At 37.5% G+C, this 5680-nt stretch overlaps 1 protein-coding gene across 1 annotated transcript in view; it reads left to right on the top strand.

The window, feature by feature from the left end:
• The window catches only part of LOC102846493 (disintegrin and metalloproteinase domain-containing protein 18-like), a 198917-nt gene that overhangs the window by 4677 nt on the left and 188560 nt on the right, over window positions 1-5680 (top strand). The gene's annotated exons all lie outside the window — the stretch shown is intronic.

Genomic DNA, 5680 nt, shown 5'->3' with positions numbered 1-5680 from the left:
TGAGGGTACCATGGACTGCTAGGAAAACAAACAGATTCATCCTGGAAAGGATCAAACCGGGGGGTTCCTTGGAGGCAAGGATTCTGAGGCTCCATCTAACATACTTAGGTCATGTTGTAAGGAGGGACTGGTCCTTGGAGAGGGACATCATGCTTGGTAGGGTGGAGGGACAGCGCAGGAGGGGAAGGCCCTCTATGAGATGGATTGATTCAGTGACTGGGGCAATTGGGATGGGTGTATCAGAGATGGTGCGATTGGCACAGGACAGAGCTGAGTTTAGGGCTGTTGTACATAGGGTCACTATGAGTTGTAAGCGACTCGATTGCACATAACAGCAACAGCAGCAACATTGTACATGGTATTGCTTTTTTAGCTTCCTTTTCCAAGTTTTCTTTGTTACTGTAGAGAAGTTCCACTGATTTTTAAATATATTAATTCATCAGAGACTGGGGTAATCGGGGTGGGTGTGTCAGATCCAGTGTGATTGTCATAGGACAGAGCAGAGTTTAGGGCTATTGTACATAGGGTTGCTATGAGTTGTAAGTGACTCAACAGCACATAACAACATTGATCTCGTATCCTGCCACACTATTTAATTGGTCTACTAGGTTTATAAGTTTTTTGGTTGAGTATTTGTCTTTTCAGTATACACTATCCTCTTATCTAAATACAGTGACAGTTAGTTTTACCATGCCCATTTGGGTACCTTTTATTTTTTCCTCTTAGCTTATTGCCCTAGGAAGAACTTCCAATACAATATTCAATAAGAGTGGTGATAGAGGGCATCCTTGTCTAATCTCAATTCACAAGAGGAATGCCTAGTCTTTCTGCACTGATAATATGTTGGCTCATGGTTTTGCATATATACTTTTCAGTATCGTGAGGAAATTGCCTTTATTTCTATTTTGTTGGGTGTTTTGATAAGAAAGTGATACTGGATTTTACCAAAGGCCATTTCTGCATCAATTGATAAGATCATGTGGTTTTCTTTCTTTGCCTTGTGAATATGATGAATTAACATTGTTCTTTATATGTGATGATTGTTTTCTTATGTTAAATCATCCTTGTGTATCTGTTATAAACCCTACTTTGTCATGATTAATTCTATATTTTGCATACTGTTGCTTTCTATTGGCTGAGATTTTGTTAAGGACTTCTACCTCTAAATTCTTGAAAGATACTGGTCTGTAGTTTTCTTCTTTGGTCATGTCTTTGCCTACTTTTGGTAATAGGGTTTTGCTACCATTACAGAATCACCCTGTGAATGTCTATTCTTTTTCTATTTTTAAAAATAATTTAAGTAGTATTGGTGATAGTTCATCTCTGAATGTTTGGTAGAATTCAGCCATGAGGCCAACTTTTTGTGTGGGTGTCAGAGTCTTCCTTGGACCTGCTTAATTTCTGCATTTGTGATGAGCCTGTTCAAATTTTGTGTCACATTGTGTAGGGTGTGAGTTTATAGGGATTTTTCAATTTCCTCTAGGTTTTCATATTTATTACAGTATAACTTTTCATAACATTCCTTAATTACTAACTAATTTCAGTCATTTTTGCCACCTTTTGTGATGTCATCTCTTTCATTTCTTATTCCAGTTATTTGTCTTATTCCTGCTGCTTATATCTTCCTTTCATTTTCTTTTATTAAGTTAGTCAATGGTTTATTTATTTTGTTGACCTTTGGTCTTGTTTAATGTTTCAACTGCTTTTCTGTTTTCTATCTCCTTGATTTAAACTTTTGTTCTTATAATTTCCTTTCTTCTAAAGGCTGTGGGTTTAAATTGTTCTTTTTCTATTTCATGAAGGTGTTGAGTTAGTTCATTAGTTTTGCTTTTTTTTTCTTCTTTTCTTTTGTGTTTACCTATTGCTATGAACTTTCCCCTGAGAATTGCCTTAGCTGTACCCAGAGGTTTTAATATGTCATATTCTCAATTGTTTTGAGAAAATTTTTCATGATATTACTCTAGTTTATTAAATAAAAGTAAAAAAATTTAAAAACAATCAAGGTGTATAGCACATATTCAGACATTGTTTAAAGAGCTCCGCATATAAAGACTGGTGGAAATGTACTTTTTAAAATATGTTCTATTCTCAAGCACGTGAATGAATATGAACAAGAGCCATTTTCAAGTATCATAGAACAATAAGAAAACAATCAATTCATTTTCTTATACTTGAGTATAAAAACTTGAAACTCTCTTGTCATATATAAATAGTATCCATGCTGCAGAGAGCAAAGAGTAGTAGTCACAACCCTGAAAATAAGGGACCCCTACTTATGTAAATTGTCAGAAACCTCAATAATTGCATGTACTCTCTTCTGGATAGCAGAAAAACAAAAGGAAGATCAGATTCAGCCCTGAAAGTACTAAGAGATCTACACTGGAAAAATGTCCTTTTATTTTAAAAAATGAGTTAAAGTTTTACAATGGGTGTAAATTTCTCATCATATTGTGAATGTATACAGCATGTGAATAAACTGATGATGAAATGAATATGGTTTGCAGTAACACTTTACATGGTCTTTCAAGTTAATTTCTACTGCTTTAGTAATAATAGGTACACTTAAAGATGTTTCCTATTTTAAAAGTTCATGAAAAGCAATTCTTTGAGACTTCAAAAGTGAAAGCCTTTATGAAAAGCCAGCCCCATTATTGGAATGTTCTGGTAAGTAAATCAAGTCTCTCACCTCTGAATGTGGGCTCAACATATCAAGATAGAGCCAGAGTAGCTCAGCGCCAGGCCTCACAGGACCCTTCAGATCAGGCCATGGCGGCATCTGGACTTTTTGCCTTCTTTTTTCAGTTGCCCACAACTTTTCTTCCTCCCCTCCCCCCCCCCTTTTTCTTTTAAATGACCCTATCATAGCTCTTAATTCAGAAAATAAAATTCTGCTTCAAAAAAAAACTTATTAGAAGGAAAACAATAGTGAAGAAAGGTGAAACTCTGAGGAAAATGGTCCAATCCCAAAAAAGCCTGCAATCCTCCCTTTGTGTCTTAGAGAAAAAAAAAATCCCGAGGCTCGTAATCAGCCTTTATACACTGTACAAGTGGCTCGACTGTGAGTCCCAGGTATGACACACTCACTTTTACTTGTTTTGAGAAATTATTTAATATTTTAAATTTTGTCTATAACTCAGTCATGTTCTAGCAGACTGTTATTTAGTTTCCACATTGGTGTTTATATAGGCTTTATCCTCTTTTTATGATTTTTTTTTCATTTTATAGTACTGGCTCTGAAAAGATATTTTGTATTTTTTAAAAATATTTTGAAACTTTCTTTATGTCTTAATATATGATAAATTTGGTGAATGCACCATGTGTACTTGAGAAGAAGGTAGGTTGACTTTTAGTTGGGCACAGTAACCTGAACACATCCACAAGTTAGAACTGGCTGATTGTGGTTGCTTCCGCACCATGTCACTTCTGCCTGTGCCTAATATCTAATCAATTAGCTAGGTACTTGAATTAAAATTTTCATAGGGTGTCCTGGACTGGTCTCTTGCCTGGAGCACTAGACTGTGGCACCACTACCTGGTGGGGCTTGCCGCCTCTGGACCCTTGAATCTGCCACTTGAAGGACCTTACCCAGCTGCTTCAACATTCCCTTCTGCCATCTGAAAGATGGCATCAGTCCTTCACTTGTAAGACCAAGTCCCACTGCCTGGACACTATACTTTCTTCCTGGAATTCCTGCCCCTGCCACTTGAAAGTCCCTCCACCCCCGCCCCCCCCCACACACCTGGAAGCCCTGCCCCTGCCACCTGGAAGTCCTACTCCTGCCACCTGGAGGAACTCACCCCATTATTTGTACTCACAGCCTGGACACCCCAACACCAATGTCTGAAGGGCAACCTGCTGCTGCCCCTCTGAACTGCACCCGTGACATCAATACCACAGTTAAACTCATTTCCTTTTCTTTCTTTCCCAAAGCTTAAGCTAACTTCAGTCCAAAATACCTTGGACTGGCCTAGCTACATCAGCTGTTTGATAGAAGAGGCTGCTAATTCACAGGTTTTTTTTCCTCCCAAATGGAAACAAGTCTCCCCTTGAGTCAAAAGTTCAGAGAGAAACTCAGGTAGCATAGTTACAGCACCCTCCTCTGGAGCAGTGACATCATACCAAGAGCCTTCTATTGCCCCAGGCATGAAAAACTTTCCTACAGCAATGTCACATAGGAAGCAGGCTACCTGACATCCTACACAAACCCCAAACAGTATGTCACTCCCAAAAAGTAACACAGTATCAATGGATTTCCTGAAGCCAAAAAATCAGATGAAATTTTCTGACACAGAATTTAAAAGAACAAAGATTGAATACAGTTTCAATGGGTGCAAAACACACTTGAAGAATTATAGGATACTGCAAACAAAACCCAGGAGGAACTTAAAAAAAATTCCAAAACAATGCAGATAAACCAAATGAAGCATTAGAGGAAGTGGAAAAGCAAGAACTCATGAGGACCAATGTTTCAGAAGCTGTTAAAATGGTGGAGGGAAATATGAATAGAGTTGAAGGGATGAAACACAGAACCAGTGAAATAGAAGATAGAATTGTCACCATTGATTTGCTAGAAGAAAAAGCAGAATCAAAATGTAAGGAAAAAGAAGAAAGACTAAGTATAATGTGAGGCACCATAAGAGGAATAATATGCAAATAATCAAAATCCCAGAAAAGGAAGAAGTAAAAATTGTGGAAGAAGTAATATAAGACAACTTTCAAGGCATAATTTAAGATGAGAGGATATATATTAAAGAAGTTTAATGAACACCATATAGAATAGATGCCAAAAGAAAAACACCAAGGCATATCATAGTCAAATTTGCCAGAACCAAAGATAAGGAGAGAATTCTGAAAGCAGCATTGGAGAAACAAAGAGTAACCTATAAGGAAGAGCAAATAAGTTTAAATGCCAATTTCTTAGCAGAAACCATGTGAGCAAGAAGACATATACTGAAAATCACATATACCGAACATTCAACGAACACATCTATCAACCAAGCAACACATCTATGACTAGGCAAAATGTACAGCAAATATGAAGGACAGATTGCCAGAAAAACAGAACCTAAGGGAGTTGGTAAAAGCAAAACAGGGGTTGCAGGAAACACTGAGAGACATACTTCTTACAGAGGTGCCACAGAAAGCAGGATGGACCAAAGAAACTCGCAACAATACCAAAAAGAACTCAATAAAATGAAAGCAATAAAACCTTGCCTCTCAATAATCACTGAATGTGAATGGTTTCAATGCACCACTGAAGAGAAAAAGAGTAGAAGATTGTATGAAAAATGAAAACCCTTCAATATGCTGTCTACAAGAGACACATCTAAAAAGTGAAGATAAAGAAAGACTAAAAAGAGTGGAAAAAATATACCAAGCAAATCACAACCAGAAAAAAAAGAAAACAAAACAAGATTAGTGAAATTAATCACTGATAATATAGATTTCAATGCAAAAACCATCAAAAAGGACAAGGAAGGTCAATACATAATGCTTAAAGTGTCAAAAGAACAGGAGGACATGTTGTTGTTATGTGCCGTCGAGTCGCCTGCGACTCATAGCGACCCTATGTACAACAGCCCTGAACTCCACTCTGTCCTGTGCCAATCGCACTGTCTCTGACACTCCCAATCCCAATTATCCCAGTCACTGAATCAATCCACCTCATAGAGGGCCTTCC

This window comes from Elephantulus edwardii, unplaced genomic scaffold, assembly GCF_000299155.1.
Source record: "Elephantulus edwardii isolate Elephantulus edwardi_28Jun2011 unplaced genomic scaffold, EleEdw1.0 scaffold00279, whole genome shotgun sequence".
NCBI lineage: Eukaryota > Metazoa > Chordata > Mammalia > Macroscelidea > Macroscelididae > Elephantulus > Elephantulus edwardii.
The sequence above is the reverse complement of the archived record's forward strand: the minus strand, read 5'-3'. Positions and strand labels throughout refer to the sequence as shown.